General features: G+C 40.6%; 1 long non-coding RNA gene across 1 annotated transcript in view; it reads right to left on the reverse strand.

Annotated features, from left to right (window-relative positions):
• Positions 1-16,674, reverse strand: part of LOC115647182 — a 59,202-nt gene extending 42,528 nt beyond the window's left edge. Inside the window, exon 1 of the long non-coding RNA XR_003999227.1 lies at positions 16,415-16,674. This is a non-coding gene — a long non-coding RNA (uncharacterized LOC115647182). The remainder of the gene's footprint in view (positions 1-16,414) is intronic.
• Between the last annotated feature and the right edge of the window lie 641 nt (positions 16,675-17,315).

Consider the following 17,315-nt stretch of genomic DNA (forward strand, 5'->3'; position numbering starts at 1 on the left):
GGGTTTTCTTACAGAAACACAGGGCCCGCTCCTGCTTCCAGTGACCTCAATGAAAGCAGAACTAGACTCCAATAAAGAACATCCTGGCTGGATTGAGTAGGGAGAGACTTTTGAAAGGCAAGCTGTAGAGGGCTTGAAATGCTCGCCCATCAGCACTCCATGTAATTATAATTTAAATATTTGCTAATGGGCAAAACACTCACACAGGCGGAAATCAGTAAGTGACAAAAACAACCACTGAAGATAAGCTCTACCATTCCCCGAGCCCCTATTTATTTTAGTGGACTGTGCTGGAATTTCTAATGCCTCCCCAAGCACCTAGCCGGAGCCTGTCTGGAGAAGCACAGGGCTCACTACACCCAAGTTTCCAAATTAAAAAGGCCCTAACACTTTAACAATCGTCATCATCTCGGCCTATTACACAGGAGAAGAAGGCTTTATGCTTTCATTGTGGGACGTGGGTTTCCTTCAGGGATTAAAGAAATAAACTCATTCAAATGACAGGTAATATTTTCCAAACAGCCATTCTCTGTCTTTCATGAGGAGCACCAGGTGGTCCTCCTGTTCAACTCAACCTCACACTATGTCTCCTGTTAATATTTGCTGTTTGTTCTACCACCATGTATTTATCTGTAGTTCTCTCCAAAGAAAAAGGATGTCAGCTGTTTGGGCACAAAGGTAGCTTAGCTCTCCATGCAAGAGCAAAATTGGAGATGGAAATGAGCTCTGTTAAAGTACTGCAGTTCTATTTCCCTAATGAAGCAGAACTCTTCCACTGAGTTAGTCCTGAAGCACTGTAATCAAGCACAGTTCTTACAATGCCTGGGTTATATAGAGCCCCATGTACAGCAAAGTAATTATCAGCTGCCATGGCTTAGAAGTGCCACTTTCCCTTCTACTTTTTGCTCAGTTGTCAGCTTGTTGGAAGGAAAATTACTAAGCCTAGCTTTGTAAGAAATGTTTGTAGAAAAGGACAACAGAGGTATTCAACCTACCAATGGTTGTCCAGAAGGAGAGGTATCCTTAGGAGTTCTGGAGGTCTCTTTATTGTACTATCTGTTTCAAAGCTCAAGTTTCATTTTTAAATGATTGGCATGACGACAGGGTAGAAATTACTTCATAAGAACATCTAGTGATAAATGAATTACAATATTGAAAAGTTTCATGTGCTACAAGAATGATTTCTCTAGGATGGAAAGGGAACTGCAACTGAGCGGCACATGAGATTGGCAGAGAAGGGAGGTGGTGGGGTGGAGAGGAGAGGGGAAGTGGGGTAGATGCCCAATACTCTGGGTGAAATCCTGACCCCTGGCAACTGGAGTTTTGCCATTAACTTTAGTGGAGCTAGGATTTCATACTTTGTCTGTGGGAAGCAGGTACTTGCCCAGAGTTTATGTTAGTCCTGTGTACATTTTGTATCTTTTTAAAGTCAGTAAGGCCATTTTTTTAAAGTATATTAGCTAGTCTAATGAGCCACTTAAACAGCACAAGCTGAACATTGTGTACAAATAACAAACATGTCTAATGTGCTCCCTTTCTCACAGCAGCAGTTGAGATCATGAGCTCAGGACCCTTGTACAGAAGTAATATTATGAAGATACACTGATTAATGGTTCTAGTGACCGTGTACCTTGCACTGATAATGAAGCTTTGTTTTCTAATTGTATTCCATCTAAATGTTCAAAGAGAAAGGGGTTTTTTGGAAACTTCCATGTGACCACAGAGTCCTTGGTGAAAAAGGCTCTGATGTGCCCTGACAATCAATGATCATTATTTATACCCCTGTTCATGCACCACACATCTTACAGCCTTGTTTCAGACATCACAGAAAAAAATAAGAGAATATGGGACAAACAAAGCAGAGAGAACTGCACTGAGCAAATTGTTCCAGAATAATGAGATACATATTGCCTGAGAGAATACCAAAAGCTTGATTGAAAATAATTTGACTTTTATTTGATTGCATAAGCAGATTAAAAGAAGGAAGATCACTAGGCAAACTGTTCTCAAGTTGTGACCTGTAAAAAAAGAAAGATTTGTTCCTGATCACATGGATGTGAGCTCCAGCAGTGGATGCATAGAGAGACTTTTTACCTTACATGGTTAGAGAAAGCAGACCGTAAGGTCATGCATAGTGTAGACTATTTTAGATCTGTTAAATCTGTAAGGCAGGATTTCAGAGTCAGTCCACTGATTTAAAGGGAGCCACCAAGGAACCAGATGTTTGGAGGTCAGAAAAAACTAAAAAATATCTAATAGCAGCCCTCTGCACAAGACAAACTAGCCGCAAAACTGCTCCAGCACAATTAATCCTAATACAACCAGGTAGATTCCATCTGCACAAGCCATGGCTACAAGATCTTTGACCTCAGACCTCGGGAGAAGTGGCAAAAAGTATAGAACTACTGATACAGGACTCAGGGAACCAGTACATATGGAGTCTTTCACTTCTGCATCAGGGCTGTCCAACATCAAACCAGATAACGCTAGACAAGAAATTGGCACTCTATCTGCAGGCCAAAACTGACGTGTGCATATGCATATAGAGGCCCTTGAATATGTGGGAAGACATTGAAAATAAATTGAAATGAAGCAACTCACAACACAGTCTTCTCAGTGACCTACTGAGAACACTCTAATGTTCTGCTTGGCAAGAGCAGCAATGTCAACATTTAGCTCTGTTGTGGCAAGCCACAGTATCTGAGAGAGATTCATCCAACTCTGAAAACAATACTTGGATCTGATGTGTCTCCATGGTAAACAAGGTGTTCTCACAAATGTACTCTCTAAGTCATCACTTCAGATGCTACCCAGCCCAGGTCAGTAGGGGCCATTAGTTGTTATAACTGAGCCACGCAGATCCAATGGTGTTCTGCTCCATATTAACCTTGATATATAGATGGAAATCACTTACTGGTCTGATGGGATATGCAAACCCCAGACTAGGCAAGAAAGGGTTAACGAGCTGCTGCAAGCTCAGTTGGCCACACCCTGCTGCATGCAACAGGAGGGGTTAAAAGGAAAGAAACCAGATCAGCTGGGAGCTAAAAGTATTGCTGGGATTCATGGGGGAGCAGATAAGAAAGTGCTGAGGATGCTTTTCAGAGCCTTAATAAGATCAGTCATAGAGTGTGGGTGTCAAGCCTTTAGTTCTGCATCCAGATTGCAAAAGTTAGAGTCAATTCAAGTTCAAGCGCTATGAATTGAACTTGGTGCATTTTTTCCCGACATTGCCGTGGGTAATACAAGCATCTGCCGGAGAAATGCCTGTCAATTTAATAATGAAAATGTTAGATCTGATGGTTTGGGCTAAAGTCAAGGGAAATCACAGCAATAAAAATACTGGACAAATATTTGAGGAGTGTTGGGGAATTAAGTGGATGAAATGTAGCCGGATACAATAAGAAGAGATTAAAAGCTATAGTTATGGGGCAGTAAATTATACCTGGAAAATAGTATCTCTGGGTGTGGATTTAGCTTTATATAATGAAGGGAAAGAAAGAGGTGTCCTATATGACAGTTAAAATTTATGAGTATATGTATGGTAATGGAGTCACCTCTGCTGAATATACACTGATGGAGCTCAAGATTAAAAAATAGGAAAGGTGGGAGCAGCCTTTTGCATCCTTGAGATTGGAGTTAAGAAAATTAAAAGAATATCTAATTTTATAGCTGAGCTGAATTGGTGGGAATAATATTATCAGTAAACTAGATAAAGGATGCATGGCCTACCTCAGCTGTTATCTTTTCAGATTCATTATCAAATATACTGGCTATTAAAAGTGGTATCTCAGAAGCAGGAGTGATCTAATCAATGAAATATTGTTTTTGACAGCAGAATTAGTATGCTCTGGTATGAACATGGTACTAGCATGGATTCCAGCTCATGCTGGGATACCTGGCAATGGAATGGTGGATAAGGAAGCAAAAAAATTCTTTAAAAATGGAGAAATTGAGATGCAGATTCGTTTGAGTAAGCAGGAATTTAAAAATTTAGTTTAAAAAGGATTTTAAAAGGAATGGCTCAGCATTGTGGACCAAGGAGAAATGAAAAAGAATATTCTATGACAGGGGTAGGCAACCTATGGCACGGGTGCCGAAGGCGGCAGATGAGCTGATTTTCAGTGGCACTCACACTGCCCAGGTCCTGACCACCAGTCCAGGGGGCTCTGCGTTTTAGTTTAATTTTAAATGAAGCTTCTTAAACATTTTAAAAATCTTATTTACTTTACATACAACAATAGTTTAGTTATATATTATAGACTTATAGAAAGAGACCATCTAAACATGTTAAAATGTATTACTGACACGCAGAACCTTAAATTAGAGTGAATAAATGAAAACTTGGCACACCACTTCTGAAAGGTTGCCGACCCCTGTTCTATCAAGTGTGCCCCGGAACAGAGGAGAATGAACTACTTCAAAGTTGTGAAAGGATCAGGGAAGTTCTCATATTTAGATCCTTATCTGGTCACTGTCGTTTGAATAATAATTTATATTTCTTAAAGAGAAACAAAAAAGGTTAATGTCATGCATATAAGGCTAAAGAAACAATTGATCTCTTCCTACGGGAATGCAAGGATTGTTCCCAGGAAAGGCAGGCTCTTTATGAAGAATTCAGATGCTCTCCAGTGACAGACTATTCTATGAGGGGTTGAGTGAGAGTACTGGGAAAGTGGGGTAACATTACAAAAGTTCTACTACATTTTATAAGGCGACAGAGCAGGGTAACAAAGTGTAGTGGCATGAATGTACCAGGAATATACTAGGTGGTGTTATAAATTCAGCAGATAAGTCTGCTTCACCATAAAGTATAGGAAGAATTGGGAGCTAGGGCTAGTGTACACTAGAAGTGCTTCATCGGCATGAGCTGCACTGCTGTAGCATGTCTGGTAAAGACGCACTATGCCAATGGAAGAAAGCTCTCGCACCAGCATAATAAATCCACCTCCCAGAGAGGCGGTAGCTATGTTGACAGGAGAAGCTCTCCTGCCGACATAGCACTATCCATGCAGGTGGTTGATTGGTGTAACTTACATTACTCATGGGCATGGCTTATTCACATCCCTGAGCAACATAAATTATACTGAAGTAAGTGGTAGTGTAGACCTGGCCCTAGAGTAAACCGTTAGTTCTCTCTCAATAAGAGAAGCCTGGCTAGTGTCAGGAACTGAGCAGAGGCTGCAGTCTGTCACGGTGTCCCTGAGGGAAAGTAGGCCTGATGTGGGACTATTGTTTTGATGTGCTACCATTGACTTGCCTGTTGTTACTGAGTAAGGCTGCAGCAGGTGGGGCTTCACCTCAAGAGGGTGACAGCCACATAAAAACCCTTTTGTCTTTTGTATTTGGCTGGGCCCCACCAATGGCTTGGTGGAAGTCCAGGAGCAACCCTGTCACTCCAGCTCCTAGTGCACAAGTTTTCCAGTTGCAAGGCTGCCTTCCTCTGTGGCAGTAGCTGGCACACTTGATGAAAGTCTCCAGAGCTAGCTTTGAGACCTCCTCCCCCCATTTGATTTAATATCAAGGCTAAATTTCAACTTTCCTTTTGAAAAGGAATGTTGCAGCCTTCTTCATTAAGAGGATCGGCTGGAAAGTGTATATCACACAGTAGGCCTGGGAGTTCACCACCAAGACAGTTCATAAAAATCAAGAAGAGAAGGCCTGATGTCCTGCCTTCCTCAAATGCTCCTAATCATGAGTGAGCCAGGAAAGCAGCCACGGTTTGTGGCAGAGGCAGATATCTCATAAGAACAGTTGTTGTCTCAGCATTTCCAGCACTTCTGTTTGCAAGTCAGATTCAAATTCCGACTGGAATCACTGGTGAGGTTCAGATTAAAACCAAAGTCCTGATTTTGTCAGTGAACAGTTCTAGGCGTGAATGCTGACACTTCAAGCCATCTCTCATACAAAGCCAGGCCCAAGAGCCAGTAACATTAAAGGCATAGACACTTAATTAGGATCATATAATCACAATTTGACCTATACTATCAAGACGGGGAAGCCCAAAATCTTATGCCTTGTATCTTATTTATTCCTGCTTCTTGTTTAGCAAACTCCATCTAGTTCTTTACATGACTATTTTCTTCAAAGGAAAGAACCTGTATTCTACTTCACACAAATACATATCAGCGGTCCAGCAATTCTACAGTAAATGCGTGCATCTGCCAGGGAGTGGTATGGTAAACATGCAATTTCTATTTCAACTTTCTAAGAGGCTGACAATGAGATGACAATAAGGGGGAAACTGATTTTTAAACATGCTGAAAATTACTGGGGATGAACAGAAGTTTCAGTTACAAATCTTCCCTCAAAACTCAAATAGAGCCCAAACACTGAGCGCTCCCTTAAACAAAGGAACAATTACAATATCTACTAAATTTAAGAGGATAGTTGGTTTTGTAACAAGTAGTACTTGGTTAACAGCAACTGAGAGATGTTCTTTAAATTAAAGGGAAATGCTCTTAATATTTCTTGCTGATGAACCATTAATTCTGCTCACTCAGGATCTCAAATTTCTTCTTTCAGTGTTACATTTCCTCATAAGAAGCAAAGGAGAAGAATTATTTCAGCCAGTGTGCAGGTTATAATGTAGAAGCATGTGGAATTAAAGGTTTGTAGGTTGGGAGAACTGGTATTTTTCTATGATGAAAGCATGTCTGCATAACTAGCCACTGACCTTTGTTCTTCTCCTCAGCAAATATACCGTCTTTGTAACAAAAGTAAAGCTGAGGGATTTGAAAATGTCAAAAGAACAGCGCAACAAAGAGCCCTCCCATCCATATAAATATTTACAGTTGAAATATCCATTTGCTGAACTGGATATTTCAGCCACCAAGAGCAGTTTGAATCTCAATGGGTCCATGATGAAGACCTATTGGTACAACTGCTTTGAAAAGTGGCAAACGAAGCACTTTTTACTGTCTGATGCATACAGTGGCTTACATTCCAACAATGCCATATTCCGGCTGCTCAATTTTTATGATATCATCCAGACTTCACAGGTGTAAACCTCACTAATAGTGAATGCAGACCCTTCAGAAGAAAACTGTTTTTGTTATTAATAGTAATTAAACTGATGAGTGTTTTAAAACTATTCCGAGGAATGTGTCGTGTAGCAGAGAATCCATCTGAATTCACAAACTTTTCAGATCTGGAACTGCAGTGGCCAAAATGCACACCATGAGTGTTTAAATAGAACCTTCTTCAGTGTGCAATGCTTCATCAAGATCCAGAGAGCCAGTCTGTATAGTGGTGCTGGATTCTCCATTGGCCCTATCTTCTTCTTCCAGTCCATAGGTGGAAGGGGATCGTCAGCCTATGGATTTGGGGCTAGCCCCATAAAAGGACTTAGGCATTGTGATGCTAAGTGTTGCAGCACCTGACTTTTAGGCACCTTGCCACCATGAGGAATCCACAGCCCCAATTTAGTCACTGGGCCACAGCCTGTGTGAGAATGACTCCATGGCCCAATGGTTAGATCACTCACCTGGGAAAGGGAGACCAAAGCTCTACTTCCCCCTGTTCCAATGCATGTTTAATTATTTATACAAAGTGGAACAGCTTCAACAGGAGAGAGTGAGGCCGCATTGCCCCATGTAGCTGAGTCAGAAGGGTACTCTCGTGAGCTGGGGAGCTCCAAGTTCAAATCTCTGTGCCACATCAGGCACAGGGGAGAATTGAAGCTGTGTCTTCTGCATCCTGGGTGAGTGCACTAAACAGCTGACTAAAAATTATAAGGAACACCACCCACAGCAATTTTATCCAGGATTAAGCATGCTCTGAGCATGCCTTCTGAAGCAGGCCGTGCAGGCAAAATAGATGTAGGAATGCCTAATTTGGGTTTAGGCAGCTGGGTGCCAGACTGAGGCTGCCACGTGCGTGCTCACTGGCAGCAACTAGAGAGCTTTTGATGTCTAACAAAGTCAGATTGCAGCTGAGCAAGGGCTCTAAGGATCTCAGTGGCAGATAGGTGCCTTCTGTGAATCTAGCCTCTTTTTCTTATTTACAGAAAAAAGGAGAGGAGTACTAGCCCCATCCTCTTGTTCCCATATAATCTCCAAACCCCTTCAAAGGAAATCCACATAAAAGGTAATACAGCCAGTTCCATTCCTGGGAACATCCTTTTAGAGTTAATTCTAAGGACAGCTGCTGGTTTGTGAGTCCCTGGCAGTGTGGTTCCATTGCTTTCCAGAACAGGAAGGATGACTGTAGCCCACAGAGCCAATCATGGGGGCACAGGACTCCTATGTGAGTTGTCTTGGCCTCCTGTGGCTCCCACAAGAACCCCAAGGTTCCATGAAGCCTGGAGGCAAATGCCTCCCTGACAGAAGTATGAGATAGAGAAAACACAGTAAGGGAGCCCCAATCAGTTTTCCTCCCCTGAACCCCTTCTTGTTGATATTTCTATGGGAGGGGAAGATGCAAGCTGTAGTTTTTAAAATGCATTCTTTAGTTACTGTGTAATTCTCACAGCATTACTGTATAGTTCTTAGTACTAAATGACAACACTCTAGACTACAGGGGTACAGATATTATTATTGCTCCAGTTTGTACTGGAGCATTTTGTGGAGCTACTCTCACTCCTCTGCAGTTATGGTACAGGTATGTGTGTGTTCAGTGATCACTCAATGCTTAAGGAGCATGAAAGAGATCTGCATTATTCAGTGCCTGGTTCCAACTGCCTAGGCATAACAAGTTTCAGAGTGCACCACTCAGACCTTAAAGGAACAGTTCCCAACACAACTCGAGGGAGAGGAGGGGCTCTGCCCTCTTATTTTAGCTGCTTGCCTGTGCTCACAGGGGATTGTGAATCTGTCTGCGTTCTAGGAATTCCCTGATGCAGGATATAAATCAGGGATGCTTGTCTGAACCATTAGATTCCTCCTTAAAAATAAGTGCACTTTCACTTCCTTCTATGGATTTGACTCAGCTCTTTCTACATATCATGACAAAAGATTTAGATATAAAATTTGCCAGTCTTTAAAACTATGCTCCAGGATTTTTTTATTTCACTTTAGGTTTTTAAGGCTGGTTTAAAGCATTTCTATGACAAAGAAATTCTGTTGCCTTCTATGAATATCTTACAAACCAATGAACAGCTGTAAAAGGAATCAAACCCAAGTTTAATCTATAAAAGGTAAATTAGCAATATGCTAATGGCTGCCTAACAGGAACATTTTGCACTATCTTTCTAAAGTTCTTTCCAACAGACTTTATAATTTAATACATCTTAGGGAACTTTTTGATAACAGAGTATGTCATAACGATCCTCAGAGATTTATGGTTATATTGATGGGCCAGAACACTGAGTACGTTAATGATGAAAGCATCATCCTGTCTTAAAGTACAAAACTATTAATGCTTTGCAAGTGTGCACTGCCTGGAATTTAATAGACTACAGATAATTGTTTCTCATTATATTTATGTCAACAGTTGGGTAAGCTGTGAAAGGCTTGTACTTCTTTTAACATATTAAAGTCTGGAGTGGTTTTGGTTTGGGTTTTTTTTGGTCACTGTGAAAAATGATCATTTATTTTCCTTGCAACGTGGAAGCTAACTGCCTAACCAATTTAGAGAAACTACACGCATTCATGATGAAAATGCTGAGGCTGCTGTTAAGATAAAAAGGTGATCTATCACATCTTCATCTTACTCCAGACACCCGTAAATGAAGTTCAGTGTAATGTTTACCATTGTTTCAAAGTAGTTTCCTATTAAGTTGTTAATTGGATTCTAAATGTATAAAAATGTATGATTATATAATGGAAAATCTTCTGTTTCCATTGACATGTGCAATTTCAAAGGGCAAACATATGAAATTGCCTTTATTGGAGAAGATAAGATAGTTTTATTACTCACATACAGTATAAAGTATGTGAGCTGCCAAAGAACTGGCTACTAAGCAAATAAAAGTGTACACAGAGCAATGGGTCACTAGCCAAAAACATTTATAAACTTAGTTCCCTCACGTAGCTATAATTAAATACTAAAGGCCAGATTTTCAGTCCTCTGCCTCCATTTGTTCATGGGCAAAATTGTGCAAATGCAAACCCACAGGTGCAAACAGATATATTAACACTTGTGTGTACTCTTGATGTAGTCTAACACCAACAGGGCCAATGAATTTGACAGTTGAAAGGCTAACATTTGTGCATGTACAAGTGACTCTTTGAAGAGTGTGTCAAATGTTTGAATGTTTAGCAGCTGTTTGCAGTTCACCCCTGCAATGCCCAGATGTACATTTGTGCATATCGATTTTAATTAGATTTTGCAGTCCCACGAATAGAGGCCAGGCCTGGCCAGGCTGAAAATTGGGATCTTAATGACCATAGCAGTCAAGACCATGGTTTTATATATCCCATCTAAAGACACCTCATTGTTCCCTAATACCATGGACAATATTGTTCCTGATTGGTGCCTGATTTTGTAAGGTGGGAAGTAGGGCACAAGGATCCTCCTTCTGTTCTTCCTGTGCACTGGCTACAACCTCTCTGCACCTGGGGAGCACAAGGACTGACAACCCCTAGCTCCCCCTGGAGCACAATCCAAGCCAAAGTTATGCCTCCCAGCCCCCAAGTTGCCCCATGGAACTTGCAAGGCCTAAGAGTGGTTCCTGCTGCACTATCTCGCAGCATTGTGCAGTATGTATGTTCCTCTTGTGCCAGGCAGGAACTGGGACTCCAGAGGCATGTTGGGATGGTCCAGCTCCACAATCTCCATAATGTGGGGCAGGGGTTAGATCTATGCCACAATCTGTCCCCACTGCCAAGGGCTTGCTGGGGAAGAGAACCGCCAATGCATCAGCTACTACTTACTGTAGCATCTAAGTGTTCATTCCTTGGAATACTTGCATCGAAGGACTGACCCACCATAACCCTGCTTAGCTTGGGAGATATGATGGTACATGAAAAGCAGCTAGGTGCCGTATTAAATATGCATTCCCATTCCTACTAACATCAATCCATTAATATTTTAATGTGATGCCTTTAATGGTTTTCTTTTTATTCTGTGAGGCCCATGGAATGTTGAGGCAGATAGGCACCAGGGAAATGGATGCATTTATTGATTGTGATTTTTGTTTGTTTTGAATATGAGAACTTGTCATCAACAAGAGAGCTTCTGCTGAAAATGCTCATACTCATCTTTCCAGGAAATGCAACCTCTATCCCATCCTCACCCTTAAAACACTTTGTTTGTTTGTTTGCATTTATGCCAACAGCAAAAGATAATCAGATAATTATTTCCGAAGAGCACTTTCTTTTCATTCACTCATTGGATCAAACTTGCCCTGAGTAAATCCACTGGTTTCAGTAGGTGTACACAAGGGATGAATCAGACCCATTGTTTATTTCTGGGTTTAAACCCAGTTCTATATGAAGGTTGAATGTGGCATTTAATTACTGTTTTCTATAAATCACTTTCCCATTTTTGCACTCCTCTGATTACAGACCGGTTTTAGTCAAGTCTCAGTCAGCTGTGTGAGAAACAATAGCTTGCAGCCACAGTATTAAGCAATTTATTTTGTTACTCATGCTGTAGTCAGCAATGGTCTAACTTGTGCCTGTCAACAACAATTATGATTTCCATGTTATTAGTGAGTTTCCTGATCTTTTATGTCTCTTCTGCTCAGAAAGTATCATTTCCTGGCACTGCCCAAGGACATGAGGACTTGTTCACAGCCAACCTCATGAATTAACTCCACCTAAGGAGCAAACCCAGGACTTCTCTTTGAACTGACAATTCTAGTTACAAACGCAGAAGGCCACCTTTGTGCACATTGAAGAGCATGTAACTTCACCAAAACCAATGGACTAGTTGGATGAGAAGATATTTTTCAATGGGAGTAAATGTGGATGAATCAGGCACAGAATTCGTAGGATACTGTGCTGCCATTTCTGGAAAAATAACTCTGGACTACATAATGAAATTAATAATAATAATAATAAATATCTTACATTTATATACAGCTGTTCATTCCAAAGGACCTCAGAATACTTTACAACCCATCAGAGAAATACACTCCTGGTGCAGAGGGCCAGCAGAATTCCTATCTATGCTTAAAAGCTCAGTTTGGGGGATAAGTCAGAAGTCATCACAGAAGGTACGGTACCACCACATTCCCCGCATGCTATACCTAGGGTCTCCATACTCGCCGTGCATAGACCAGTGCAGAAGAATGTAATGGGAATGGCTTGTAGATGAGCAAGGGGAAGGGAGGTACCAAGGGATCGGGGTTTATACAGACCAGTCCATGAAAACACCATGAAAGCCTTGTAGCTGCTACTCCAGCCCGGTGTCTTGACCCTGGGTTGGCATGGATTTCACATGCCCAATCATCCTGTACTTCAATCACAGAGAACCTGTGCATAGGAAAGGCGGGAATCATGCAGCCACCTCTTTGGTGGGAAAATGGCAGCTAGAGGGAGAGTCAGCCTACTGAACAACAGATTGGGGTAATAGGAAGGGAAATGTAGGTCTAAAAAACTGGGTGCAAATCTTTACTTTTGCAAAAAATGCCATGGAATCTTTAATATCCCGGCACGGCAGACAGGATCTCAGTTTGCAACATTTCATCTTAAAGACAAACAACAAGCTGCCTGGGACATAGTGAATATAAACAGGAGATTCTAACTCAAAATGGTTTTGCAATCTTTACTGAAGTATTTGTTCCCAAGTAGAAAGTGGTCTGGGTCTCCCTTAGGTTTTTTTGATCAGGAAAGCAGGAGGTGGCAGTTGGAAAAGGGTGAATTTTATCATATATAAATTAAAAGTTAAATTCTCTTTCTCAGATCCATCTACTGCCAACTTGATCAAACCAGTTATGTGAAACCTGGGCCACTTTTAGTTTCGTAGTAATAATGCAATATAACACCTTCTATGCCAATGATCCAGAAGCAAATACAAAGTGAATACACTGGTACTTTACTAACACATCTTCTGTGTAAAGTTTCAGAACAACTATAGTTCAAAACCCCTGTCATAAACAGATAGTAGGAGTTAATAGAACAGAAGTACTTCATGTCTCTTTTGCCTGTACAGGGTTAAGCTCAGCGATCCTGGCTGTCACCTGACCAGAACACCAATCAGGGGACAGAATACTTTCAAATCTTGAGAGAGGGAAGTTTGTGTGTGTGCTGTTAGTTTTTGGTTGTTGTTCACTATGGGGGCTCAGAGGAACCAGACGTGCAACCAGGTTTCTCTCCAATCTCTCCAATACAGGCTCTTATAAGTTCAGAATAGTGAGTACTAGGTAGATAAAACGAGTTAGGCTTATGGTTGTTTTCTTTATTTGCAAATGTGTATTTGGTTGGAAGGAGTTCAAATGTGTATTTGGCTGGAAGGAGTTCAAATTTATATTTTGCTGAAAGGATTTTAATTTGTACTTGAATACTTAGGCTGGGAGGGTATTCCCAGTGTCTATAGCTGAAAGACCCTGTACCTATTCCATTTTAAATTTACAAAGATAATTTTTACTGTTTTTCTCTCTTTAATTAAAAGTTTCTTGTTTAAGAACCTGATTGTTTTTTTATTCTGGTGTGAGACCCCAGGGGACTGGGTCTGGATTCACCAGGGAATTGGTGGGGAGAAAGGAGGGAAGGGGGAGAGAGAGGTTAATTTCTCTCTGTGTTAGGGTTACTTTCTCTCTCAGGAAGAGTCTGGGAGGGGAGAGAGAAGGAGGGGGGAAGGTGAATTTTCCTCTCTGTTTTAAGATTCAAGGAGTTTGAATCACAGTGATCTTCCAGGGTAACCCAGGGAGGGGAAGCCTGGGAGAGGCAACAGTGAGGGAAAGGGTTTACTTTCCTTGTGTTAAGATCCAGAGGGACTGGGTCTTGGGGGTCCCCGGGCAAGGTTTTGGGGGGACCAGAGTGTACCAGGCACTGGAATTGCTGGTTGCTGGCAGCACTACAAGTACTAAGCTGGTAATTGAGCTTAGAGGAATTCATGCTGGTACCCCATCTTTTGGACACTAAGGTTCAGAGTGGGGAATTATACCATGACAACCCCTGTTCTCATCTGCTGTTAATAGTCTGAAAAATCCTTCATGGTTGCTGAAATGTTCCATCATTCATCGTGGCTGGAAGGTAAAATTTTTGGAAGAATCAAGGAAAATCATTTCATAATGTTTGAGTTATTCAAGATTTTTAAAAAATTCCTCATGAAGAACGTTTACTGCCACTCTTTTTCCCTTCCAGGGCCAGATTATTCCAAAATGGCTTAACTCTGAAACTGAAAATTCAGCAAGGAAAAAGCATTCCTTCCAGCACATTGCATATACATAGACAGCACATGAAGTTATGTTTATACATGCATATTCAATAGAATGCCAATTATCTGAACCACTTGGGCAACACCAAATATTTTCAGATATGATGAAATTCACAGCTATGCAGATGGGGTGCATTTGGAAAAGTCAATACACAGGGAGTCAATAGATTGAGGGAACACACTGCAGTTCATTAGAAAGGGAGGTTTGAATAGCGGAAGTTTTGGTTAATCGGGTTCCTACCAGACAGGAAATAGCCACCGGTACTTTATTTGATAACATTTTTATTTTTTTAGTTAAAAAATAAACATCGTCCTTTTGCCAGGGTGGAGGGAAGGGAAAAGTCATCCTCTATTTTTCTCCTTGAGAATCCTTCAATGCATTTGCTCTTAGGAAATGACTAAAATAAGATGCTGTACATATGTCCTTAAAAACACTTTGACTGTATTCCTCTTTAATTATTAAGCCTCTTCGGAGGCTGTAAGCCAGTGAGAAAGAGATTAGAGGGGTTACTTAGTGCCTCTGTGTCCATGAAAATCCCTTAGCTACTGTAGCATTGCTTGGAGGGTCCTGAAAGCTTTAATATAATCCTCGCTGCCCAAACACCACCACCACTGTATTTCCTTTATTTAGACACCTACAAATATCAAGCTGTAATCCAGAAGCACTTGTATAGGGAAGCAAGATCCATCTTAGAAATCACATTTATAAAATAATCTGGCAGTTAGTGCAGAATGACAAAACATTCTCTAAGGAAAAGAAAATCAGAGTACCTAAATTGTAAATTACGATCTGTTGACATTTTCTATTGTCCCTTCACATGTGCTAGTTTGGGGCAGGGACTGAGTTTTTGTTTTGTTTGTAAATGCCTTGCACGGTGGGGTCCTGGTCCATTATTAGGGTTCCTAGGTGTTACTAATAAATAAATAATCATAAATAAACCTATTGCATGTCACCATTGATGAGATTTTTATGAGAGTAAATTAATTAGCAGATGAATTGGTGATCAGTTTTGTTGTAATGGCTGCTTCATTATTTCATCTTGATGGACTTTTATTAACAAAAAGTAATACTCCCAGCAGTAAACTCAAGGAGTAATTCTGAACTGCAGAAAGGCTTGAATGAAGCACTACTGTTAAACCAACAGCAGCTGTAAATTTCCAAAGTTTACAGCTTCCAAATCATGGTATTAAAGCAGAGAGACAACTGTCAACTATGCATTAAAGCAACATCTGCAAAACAGAATGTAGCAGTCTTCTCCAAAGATTTGTTTAGTAACAAATGCTTCCTGGGTTAACAGGAATTTGGATTTGTTTCATACATTTGACAGAAATCAGCTGTAAATATGAAAACAGGGGCAGCAAGGTTAGTATACAATGAAAGTTGCCCTTGATGACTTTTTTAAGGGGTTCTTCGCTTTTAGAAAAATCTAGTTGTCAGTTTTCGACAACTCTGAGGGTATGTGGTGAATTAAGAGGAAACATAGTCTGCAGTTAAGGCACTGGGGAGATCTCAGTTCAGTGGCTAGCTTCCCCCATAAACTATGCATGTGACCCAAGGCAAGTTGCCATCTATTAAATAAAGATGGTAATATTTCTTGTCTATTTAGATCGTAAGCTCCTTGCGGCAGGGACTGTTTCTTTTGTATATGTCCAGCGCCTTGCACAGTGAACCCCAATCTTGGTTCAGGCCTCTGAGTGCTACTGTAATAATAAATGTGTATTTAAGTTCATAAAAGCAAAATTGATCAAACCTCTTTGTTTTTTAAGTACTATTGTTACTTCAGAAGTATTATTCTAAATACACAGAGGGCCCCAAACCTCATGGAGTCTCAGACGTGTAACAGCTTTGCCTTCTACAAAGTGGTGATGATTACTTGTGTTTGCAGATGAGACATATTTGAAAATCACCTCCCTTGTGTATATTTTGGATTATATTACAAAACATTTAATACATAGATCATTCATAACATTCACTTACATTAAAAAAGTGTATGTATTTGTTTTGATTTGACCTGGGAATTTATGTTCTTATGCCCACTAGACTATGAATTCCAGTTATATTTTGTGGTAATCTCTCAGGATAAGGTAGGCAAAGAAAATGCATGGCAAATAAAACAGATCTTATCTGTTACCCCACTGGTTCACTCACCTCTTTCACGTTAATGGCAGTAAATGACCAGGATTAGCCATTCTTCTTGATTCAGAATAAAGGATTTGATAAATCCATGGCACAGAACATAAGTCAAAATAGCAATTGAGAACTGCAGCCTGATATCAAACCATCTGGGATTTGAACTAACTGTGCTGACAGTGCTTGGCTAATTTAAAAAATTGCTCTGATTAATTTTTTAAATAAATGAGCTCCCACAGTGACATATTTCAGACATGAAAACTTAATATTCCTTGCTAGTTCACTATATGCCATTGTTCACTGGAGAGAGGAGGAAGCTCTGTGCTAATTTTCACACTGGGGGTGGGGATTGATATAGAGCCAGCTGCAAAAGCTTTTTGCATGATCCCTTGCAAATTCTTTTCTGCTATTCATGGCCAATGAGTGACATGTGCCATTCTGAAATCATGCTGAAAGAACTGACGGAGAGTTTCTCCTCTTCAGATGACTGGCAGGCAGGCATATGCCAGAATGCTGTGAGGGATAGCCAGAGCTATTTATAGGTAATCCCCTTTTTGAAAGGTCATACTTCATAGTGTATTTGTTTTGACCCTCATCCATCCAAAAAAACATTCTCTTGCAGCTTTTTCTTAATGGGTATTTTTAAGCAGATAAAAGTGACTTATAAAATAATGTAATAGAATGGAAGATAGCCTCTGCCCTAATACTGACAGACCAAAGAATGAGTAGGAGCTCCATTATCTTATATGTCATGAATTGCAATATGCTCTCCTCCTATTTTTTTTTTTAAAGACAGCTTAACTATCTCCATCCAGGGAGAGGCACTTAATTCACACATAGTGTGCTCGTGATAGTAGGATGTTTGGGCACATTGAATCACTTCCCTTATCGTGAGCTGCTCATGTGCAAGCAAAAAGCA

This window comes from Gopherus evgoodei, chromosome 1 (genome assembly GCF_007399415.2).
Source record: "Gopherus evgoodei ecotype Sinaloan lineage chromosome 1, rGopEvg1_v1.p, whole genome shotgun sequence".
Taxonomy (NCBI): Eukaryota; Metazoa; Chordata; order Testudines; family Testudinidae; genus Gopherus; species Gopherus evgoodei.